Below are 10,860 nucleotides of genomic sequence, written 5' to 3' on the forward strand. Positions count from 1 at the left end.
CCCAGCCAGTCCTACGTAGAGCATCTCGCCCCCCAGATCAGAGCTGGGCCAGCTGGCTAACACCTTGGCCTCTCCCCCTAGCCCCACCCTGATGGGCCCCCGCCACCTAATCGGCCCAGTGCTCCTCGCCCAGTCCAGCTCCACCCCTGATGAGCCCCCCACATTCGTGATCAGAGGCATGGCTGGACAAGCAAACTACCCATAGTCCCCTCCACAGACTGCTGGCGCCTTATTGACCACCTCACTCCCATTCAGGGAGCTGAGCAAGCCATCCCACTACCCATAGAACCTCCCCATGGCCCCCCCCAACTGGCCCCCCCACCCCAATCGGGGGGCAGGACCCACTCGCCAATCAGCCTCGGCCCCTCCCCCCAGCTGGCCGAGCCCTGATAGGGCCCTGATCGGGATGGGCCAGCCAGCCCACCTCTTGCCATCTCCTCCTCCTGATAGGCCCAGCCCCAATCTGCCCCGATTGGGGCCGGGCCAGCCAGACCCTACCAGTGCACAAATTCATGCACTGGGCCTCTAGTGGAAAATATGGAGATTCTTCAAAATATCAAAAATAGAACTACCATGCCACTCAGCAATTCCACTTCTGGGTATTTATCTGAAGAAAGCAAAATTACTAATTCAAAAAGATATATGCACCCCTATGTTCATTGCAGCATTATTTACAATAGCCAAGACATGGAAGCAACCTAAGCATCCATGGATAAATGAATCGATTAAGATGGGGTATATATACAATGGAATATTATGCAGCAATAAAAAAGAATGACATCTTGCCACTTGTAACAATATAGATAGATCTAGAGGGTATTATGCTAAATAAAATAAGTCAGAGAAAGACAAATACCATGTGATTCCACTTTTATGTGGAATCTAAACAAAATAAAACAAAAATACTCAGACATAGAACAAACTAATAGTTGCCAGAGGAAAAGTGGGTAGAGGATAGGTGGAAAAAGTGAAAAGAAATAAGAGATACAAACTTTCAGTTATAAAATAAATAAGCCACGGGAATATAGTACACAGCACAGGGAATATTATAGTCAATAATATTGTAATAACTTTGCATAGTGACAGACGGTTACTAGACTTATTATTGTTCTCACGTTATAAGGTATGTAAATGTTGAGTCACTAAGTTGTACACCTAAAACTAAAATAATACTGTATGCCAACTATACTTTAATAATTTTTTTTAAAAGAATGTGATTAGTATTCTCTGAAGACACTGATGCTTCATGATGACTGATCTTCGTCTTCTAATTTCAACCACCTGGTGTATCAATGCATTAACAATTCTTGCTAAGTCTCCTAAGGCTAATAAACATTTCCTCATCCCAGGATTTATCTGTTTACAGTATTTTAAATTACTAGAGATCATAAACAATAACCCTTCATCTCCCTTATTGCCATGACCTTTCAGAATGAAGAGAGCTATAAAATTTTTTAAAAAAAAGGAAAACACCTCTACATCATTTCAAGTTCTTATGAGTGTATGGTTCACAGTTTTCCAATAGTTTCATGCTTTCCTAATGATCGCTTTTTCTGTTTTATTTCTTCAAATCCATTTATTTTCAGGTCTACAAAAGCATATACTCTTTTGGTCTCTCCAGACACAACATACCAGTGTCCAGAGATCTAATCACAATTGAAAGAAATAATTTAGGAAAAGACTGCCTATCAGTAGCAGGCACAGGCCCAAAAGATCTGCCCTGAGGCAGTCAGAATGTCATCAAGTGCAAGGGCTTTCTTTCCCAGACCTACGATCAGACACATGCTCATTTCACAGGAACAGTACATGGCAAGTCGTTCTGGGAACAGCTTTTGCTAGCACGCTTTTACACAATATTAAGAAAGTGGCTGCCTACATTATCATGCTCAGTGAATTACCCACATAATGTGGGATTGTCATTGCTTAATTTGTCAAAAGTTATTGATAACATAGAAAGGAAAGCCATTAAGAGAAAATTCTCAGATCAATGGTAGACTAGACTAATATTAACCATTACCTAACCAGTCGCCATCCTGAAGCTATCTAGAAGCCCATCAAAAGTCACCTCGTTAGAACAAAAGACATTCCTATAACCCAGGGAATTCCAAGGGATTTAGAATTTCTGTGTCAGGAACTGGGGTCAAAGAACAAAAGTGCTTCTAGTGCTCTTTAACTTAGGAAATTATAAGGGTTAGGAGCTCTGTGCCAGGAACCCAGGGGAGAGACAAATATCCTATATAATAAAAGGGTAATATACAAATTGACTGAACAGCAGAATGACCAGTCGCTATGACTCACACTGACAACCAGGGGACAGACACTCAACGCAGGAGCTGCCCCCTGGTGGTCAGTGTGCTCCCACAGGGGGAGTGCTGCTCAGCTAGAAGCCGGGCTCACAGCTTGCAAGCACAGTGGCAGTGGTGGGAGCCTCTCCTGTCTCCGCAGAAGCGCTAAGGATGTCCAAGGGCTCCCAGACTGCAAAAGGGCACAGGCCAGGCTAAGGGACCCCCTAGTGCATGAAATCATGCACCGGGCCTCTAGTATAAATATATATTTGCATATTTATAGATCAATATACCGGAAATATATTTTTTATTATTTCACAGTTTGCTTATTGAAATTACCACATTTTCTGATTGATTGATTTCCTCTCTTGGATATCTCTATAGTTTTCTGCAATATACCCATTGGCTTCTATTTCTGCCAAATGGACCTATAGTCTTTGTTATATTTTTCACATTAGGAGCAGACTCAAAGAATGCTTTAGAATGCAAAAAGCACAAGCACAATAAATTATTCAAATTCAAAAAATGAGATATTCATTATACTTGAAACTTTCACTGTAAGTACAATTCTTTTCATCAATTATAAATATTTTTGAAGCCCTGAAAACATGCCATTCACTAGACTAAATACGTAAGGAAACAAACATGAATTAACCATGGAATCTACATTATGCCATCAGCTACATTTTAAAGGACAAGTCAAACTTAATATGTTTTCCATGCTAATTAGATTGAAATGTTTGTTTCATTACCTAGAAATAAATACCTTTCCAAAGGAAATATATCTCTAGAAATATAAAGTGTCCATCCATCTTTAGAAATGAACCCCTCAAAATTTTTCATTTTCAAAATAATCCCCAAGCTTCAATCATTTGTTCTTTATTAAAGAAATAAATCACTACTACATTTGTAAAAGGGAGTTATAGGTATGGGGAATAGTTTTCTGTAGAAAAGTACTAGTCTTTGCTGCCCATCTCCACTCTGTACTTTCCCAGGCCTTCTCAGTAGTCCCACTATGTCCACTAAAGCACAGGCCCTACCAACCTCCCCAGCTCACCCCCTCACAGTGTCTTCCACCTTCCCCACCACAAACCACATTAATAGAAATAGATTTGAGCTGCCTGCTTAGGGTACAACACAACATTTGTACTAATAAGGCAATAACTTTAAAATGTAAATTTGTCACTCCTCCCAAAAAATGTATTTGTAATTTAAAGATGTAATTCCTTAAGTGAAAGAACTACTTTTAGTGGGAAATTCCGTCCTGTCATATCAGCCAATGTGATATTTGGAAACGGAGAGTCTTTCATTATTCAAAAGTGGATCAGGTTCTGCGGTTCTGAGATATGGTCTCTACTTTTTCTCTTTCTCCACCTCTCCAACCCCTACTATCTTTAAATATCATCTTAAGTCCCATTCTTTCCATGGGCTTTCCCCCACCACTTCAACCCTGAAATTATAATAGTACTGTGAGCCTGCAGGCTAAGTTATATGAAGGCTACATTCTATGTGGTTCATTCATTCATTAAACAGATATTTATTGAATATACTAGAGACATAGTAATATGTGCTGTAATAGATACTGAAGATTTAATGCTGTAATACATATGCTCATGAGCTTTCAATCAATTAAAACCAATGCAGAGAACCCCAAACAAAAGGAATCCAAAGAGGACCACACCAAGACACATCATAATTAAAATGCCAAGAGCAAAAGACAAAGAGAGAATCTTAAAAGCAGCAAGAGAAAGAAAGTCAGTTACCTACAAGGGAGTACCCATACGACTGTCAGCTGATTTCTCAACAGAAACTTTGCAGGCCAGAAGGGAGTGGCAAGAAATATTCAAAGTGATGAATGCCAAGAACCTACAACCAAGATTACTTTATCCAGCAAAGCTATCATTCAGAATTGAAGGTCAGATAAAGAGCTTCACAGATAAGGAAAAGCTAAAGGAGTTCATCACCACCAAACCAGTATTATATGAAATGCTGAAAGGTATCCTTTAAGAACAGGAAGAAGAAGAAAAAGGTAAAGATACAAATTATGAACAACAAATACACATCTATCAACAAGTGAATCTAAAAATCAAGTGAATAAATAATCTGATGAACAGAATGAACTGGTGATTATAATAGAATCAGGGGCATAGAAAGGGAATGGAGTGACTATTCTTGGGGGGAAAATGGGGTGGGGGGGATGCGGGAAGAGACTGGACAAAAATCGAGCACCTATGGATGAGGACAGTGGGTGGGGAGTAAGGGCGGAGGGTGGGGTGGGAACTGGGTGGAGGGAGTTATAGGGGAAAAAAGAGGAACAAATGTAATAATCTGAACAATAAAGATTTAATTATTAAAAAAATAAATTAAAAAAAATTAAAAAAATAAAAATTCATGTTCTAACACCATAATAGAATTAAGTAGCCTTATTAAAATATTTGCTTAGAAATGAAAACATTAGGAGACTGAAGTTGGCTAAAATGACATTTAAGTCAAATACTGCAAGAAACAGTGCAGGCTAATATGTAAATATAACGAATAATGGAACTGAAAAACCAGTCACTCTGAGGTGTGCTGACCACCAGGGGGTGCACACAGAACATGACGGGTGTCAGCCACGGCAGGATGGTGGAGCAGGTGAGCAGGGGCACCAGACCAGGGTGGGCACCAGTTGCTGTCATCAGGGTGAACCTCTGGTGGTTACTGAAAATTCTTTGCTCCCATGTGCTGTAGTCCTGCCTGGAGCTCACACTTGCTACTGGCCCCACTTGCACCAGCTGCCGGTGCCTGGAGCTGGTCCTGATTGCTCAGTGCCATCAGCAGCGGGAGTGGGGCTGTGAGCAGAGAGGGGACCCAGGGAGAGGCCAGGCAGGGGTGTGAAGGATGGGCTGACACCTGTCCCTGTGCCCACCGCAGCCTCATGGCCCACAGTTCCTTTCAAGATGCATGAATCCATGCACTGGGCCCCTAGCAAAATATATAACCTCACCTGAATGGCATGGCTCAGTTGTTGAGCATTGACCTATGTGAACCAGGAGGTCATGGTTAGATTCCTGGTCAGAGCACATGCCAGGTTGCAATCTCAATCCCCAGTTGGGGGCATGCAGGAGAAAACCATCAATGATTTTCTTATCATTGATGTTTTTATCACTCTGTCTCTCTCCCTTCCCCTCTGAAATCAATAAAAAATATATTTTAAAAAATAATAAAATAAAATATATAACTTCTGAAGCCTTGGCAGGTGTGAGAGTGTCATATCATGAATTATAATTACCACTGAAAAGATAATTGGAGGTTCTGAGTATTTGGGCAAGGCTTGTTTGAAAGGTTGGTTTTGAGTGAGGATGGTAGGGTGTGTAGACTTTTCATTGGAAATGTCCATATAAAGATCTGCAAGTATTCTCTCCAAGAAGGCTACATTTCTCCAGAAAAGTCCCTCAACCACCTATCCCATCATCTTCTTCTGGGTATTGGGTAGCAGAAAGTTGGCTGGTATAAGTTTATTCAGTAGCTGGGTAGAAAAAGGAAGTTAGAATATCCCATCATTCATATTCATCATCATATAACTTTGCTTCATCCTTACTGGTCTGTATGTGTCAGAAACTTCGGTTCAAATTCTCCAGGATATATACCTATGTTTTTTCTGTGATGGAGGGATAGTAGCCTAACCTAGTAGGGATTTGGATGGTTTTGATACAGACTTTTAAAAAATCTAGCTATCTTCAGCTCTGGGTGCTGGCCTCTGTAATACCTAGTTCCTCAAGTCCTTGGCATCTCTTGGGTTCCTCAAAATGAACTAGCCTGTTTCATTTCAATATACTCTCCTCCAGGAATTTGATTTGACCTTACTCTGCTTTGTAAATTTATTTGCCATTCCTCCAGGTATTCAGTATATATATACTGTAGTTTGGCACTACAAATGTTTCTAGTTTCATTGAAGATGGAATAGTACTATTTTTGCTCTATGTGATTACTATTGCGGGATGACTTTTGAGAAGAAAAAGAATAAAATATGTTTATCCTAAAGCCAGGTTTATTAATTTTTTAATTGCTACTAGATAAGTCGCTGAGCATGGCATATGATAATCAGCACTTTAGAAAAGTCTTCAGCATAAAATATAGGGACAAACACACCAAGTAACTTAAAAAAATAAATAAAGGTGAGGCAAGGATGAGAAGAAATCATCAAATATGCTATCATTAATATCCTTAGAAAGATAAGGAAAGAGTAGATATTTCATCTAAAAAATAAAAACAGGATGTTGTGAAGTAAAAGAAAATAAAAACTCTTAGGAAAAGTAAAAATAAGATAGCCAAAGCCAAAAATTAATTCTAATTATAGATTTGAAAATGAAGTGAAAGAAAAATTTTAGAAAACAAAAATGAAAAAAAGGGAAAAGACAGAAAATTAGGGATTTTGTCCAGAATATCAAACACTCAACAAATAGCAGTTCCAAAAACAGAAAAGAAAAAGGAAGAAATAATTACAATAATAATTTCTCATAATTGAAAGGCACCAGTCACCACATTTAAAGATTATGTAAGCAAAAAAGAAGACTGTTTGGGGTGACTTGTTTTTTGGCAGTAGGTAATTATTACCCAGCCTAGATCATGGTCTACACTCTAGCTACATGGGGTGGGAGGTGGTCTCTGCTTTCCAACAAGAGTCATGCATTATATAACACCATTTTAAGAAGGGGGTTTGCTCACAATTCTGTGGATTAGCAATGTGGACTGATCGCTGGCACCTCATAGGCAGCTGCAATCATCAGGCTACTTAACTAGGGCTAGACAACATAAGATGACCTTGTTCACATCTGACAATTAGCTTTGACTGACACTAGGCACATGTAAGCAACTCAAGTCTAGCTTCTTTTCATGCAACAAAAAAGTTCGTAGGAGCAAAAAGGCAAGCCCAGTGCACAGGCATTTTTCAAGCCTGTGCTTTTTGTATTTCATTTGCTAAAGCAAGTCTCAAGGTCAACCTAGGAGTCGATGTGGGAAAGATTATAAAGGGTCTATTAAGGGGAAGAGGGTGTCACTGAGGACATTATTATACCAATCTATCATATTAGAGCAAATAGGTCTACCCAGAACTTTGAATCTAGACTGATTAACTAAAAGAAGAAAGGACAGTGGAGAACATTTTTTTATAATGTTGGCTTTCATAAAAAAACTAATCTTAGCATTTATAATTATTTTCAACTATATATATTTATTTATTTATGCACTTATTTTTTAATATCTGTCTCCTGCTCTGGGTTATAAGCTCCATCTCTTCTAGCTGAGGAATTGGCAAAGTTCCTACATTGCTTTTTAAATGAAGCAACAGAATGACAAATGCACCCACAGAAACTAGCAGGTTCTTGGGTCTATGATAGCACCAAAGACAAGGAGAGGCCAGGAGGAACACAGCCTTTAGCTATTTTAGCACAGGGACTGATGTGAGCAGTATATCAGGTCATCTGTATCTCACATACATGGAGGTGCCATAAAACAGGGGTTTGTTCAATATGCTCATAATAAAACAAAATTATGACCTCTAATCCTAGATAGAACTTTGCTTTCTGTTCTGTTGAGGAGCTTCCAAAACTGTGTAAATGTCCCTATATCCACAGACTATTCACTGTAAGAGCAGTTTTCAAATTCTTGGATCATACCACATTACACTTTTTAAAATTATTGAGAACCCTACAGAGATTTTGTTTATGTGGATTTTATCTATCAATATTTATCATATTAGATTTTTCAACTGAGAACTTCTAAAATATATAATTCTTTTATAAAACAAGCTCATTGCATGTAATATAAATAGCACATTATTTTTAAAATCTTTGTTTTCTAAAAAAAAAATAGTGAGAAGTGTCATTGTTTAACATTTTTGCAAGTCTCTTTAATCTCTTTCTTAATAGAAGAGAACTGGATTTTCCTTCTACAGTCAATGTTTTTCATTTTTATGCATCACATAGCCGCTGGAATATCCAACTGTGTAATTATGAAAGACAGTGAAAGAGGCAAATAATATCTTAGTATTATTATAAAAATACCTTTGACCTTGTTGACCTTCTGAAAGGATCTTGGGTGTTTGTTAGGCATTTGTCAAGTAAAAGTGATAAAATGTCTTCACCTAACATTGGTGGCACCTTCAAGGAAATGTAAACTCAAATTACTATCCAGTTAGACCCAAGGAAACTGTTGAAATGTCTTAGTACCAAACAAAATACCACTCTAAACAGTCTGCCAATATTAATAAATCCATTACATAGTGAAATAAAGTTGGGCTTTCTTAATGAATTCCTTATATAAAATATGAGCTGTTTTTGCTGTTCTTTGAGCAACTGTATAAATTCTGTGATTATTTGCATTCTCTCCTTTTAAGTCTTCCATAAACTGAAAACAACTTTACAGAAAGTTCTTTTCTCTTTAGGCACGATCATAGTTTCATATTAATTATGAAGTAATAACTGAAATTTCTTGATAATTTTATGTTTTAGGAAATGTTCAGTATGCTTTATTGCATTACTTAATCCCCAAAAATAATCTCTGAGGTGGATACTACTATCATTATCATTTTATGATGAGAAAACTGGAAATCTACTGAAATTAATGTGCCCAAGGTCATACAACTAGTAAAAAAAAATCTCAAGCTTTTAACTAATGTTCTATACAGCTTTCCTATTCAGGAGTATGGTAAGTCATATTTTATATTGTTATTTTGTATTTTAAACAGCCAATTTTCATTACAGCTTTAAATGATTTTTGAGGCCTACTCTGAGGAATGAACCTAGTTTGCAGAGTCTTGCCAATGTAAAAGTGTATGCCCAATTCCTGCCCCACCTTCCCCCAAGGACAGAGACATTTGTACTACAAAACATTCCTGCACTTACTATTCTGCTTCATTCCAAACAATCCCCAAATCATTCCTAAAACCACACCACTTCCACTCCTGTCATTTCATTGGTCACCTTGTCTTGAATTGTTCGGCATCACTGAAGACAGCCTGAAAACTAGACTGACAGTGATGGTGAAGAATCTCCCAATAGCCTGATTGCCAACATTATCAAGGATCTGGGACAACTGAGGATCTGTGTCATACCTTTACTCTTCCTCTCAGAAATCTTGTCAGCAGCAACTTTCTGCAGACTCCAATGACTTAGAAAATAGCCACTCTATAAACTGTGCAGAAATGAAAAGAAGATGTGTGCTAGAAGCCCTGGAAAATTCAAAGGTGTCAGTTTAATATTCTGAGTGTTGCTGCCTGAACCTGAAAAGTCAATTCAGGTTATAAAATTTTCAGTAGATTGCCACAAATCCCTGAATATTCTCTTTAGTTCAAGAAGAGCAAATGCAATGAACCACAGGAGAAAAGCAGGGGGAAAAATAATAGATCTCATCTCACTAATTGAGAGCTGGCTCTTGAAAAGGATAATGATACTAAAGACCCGATTTCCCCCCATAACTCCTCATTTTAGAGTAACAAAAATATAAGTGAGCCATATTGTCACCACAGGCAAGTCAGAATGGAATCTTAAAAATGTTATTTTAGCCATAGACGGTTTGGTTCAGTGAATAGAGCGGTGGCCCTCTGACTGAAGGGTCCCGAATTTGATTCCAGGCAAGGGCACATATCTCAGTTGCAGGCTCAATCCCCAGCCCTGGTCAGGGCACGTGCAGGGGGCAACCAATTGATGTGTCCCCTTCCCATCAATGTTTTCTCTCTGTGTCTCTCCCCCTCCATTCCACTTTCTCTAAAACTCAATGGAAAAATATCCTTGGGTGAGGATTAACAAAAAACCAGGTTATTTTCTTCTATTGTAGCTTTATTTATACTAAATAAAGTACATAATTGTTGCCTCTATGGTCACAACTCAGTTGCCACGCTTTTTAATCATCAATATCTGTTCTACAAACAGAATTATCTCACTGATTCAACTTTTGAGAAAATTATAATGTCAACTTAATTTAAATAATAGAAAAATGTGCACTTTTCCCCCAGAAACTTTTCATTTGCTTAATCCTTGGACCATTATACATTGTTTTTGTCAGTGTAATCACTTACTGTTATTATGATTCCATAGAAAACATATTCATTTATTACCAAAAAGATATAGCTGTGTTATTTTGACATAAATGTCCCAAAAGGACAGAGCTTTCATGATGTATACAGGAAAATGACAATGTGCAAAACATGCCTCACTCCAGTTAAGTCTGATTAATCAAATGTACTGATCACTGAGCCAATATTATAATTTTCTAATATAATACAGCATTTCAACAGATGCCAACATTGAGTACTTAAAATTATTTTGTTCATCTCATTTTCATATAAGCATCTGCTCTGTGGCAAACAGTGTGTCAGATGCTATCTCTGTGAAGACTGAAGGATGTTGGTCATTTCTAGGCAAGAGTTCACAGTCATATCTAGAAAACCTACATATGGTTAAATATCATACAAAGTGGTATGCTTATAATAATAATGTATGGGACACTGATCAATAATCTAAACTATTCATAAAGACATTAGGAAAAGTTTCAAAATAATTTTAAATGTTCTTATGAACTCAAATCAAATTCTTTT

The sequence above is a fragment of the Myotis lucifugus genome, unplaced genomic scaffold (assembly GCF_000147115.1).
Source record: "Myotis lucifugus unplaced genomic scaffold, Myoluc2.0 scaffold_74, whole genome shotgun sequence".
Classification (NCBI taxonomy): domain Eukaryota; kingdom Metazoa; phylum Chordata; class Mammalia; order Chiroptera; family Vespertilionidae; genus Myotis; species Myotis lucifugus.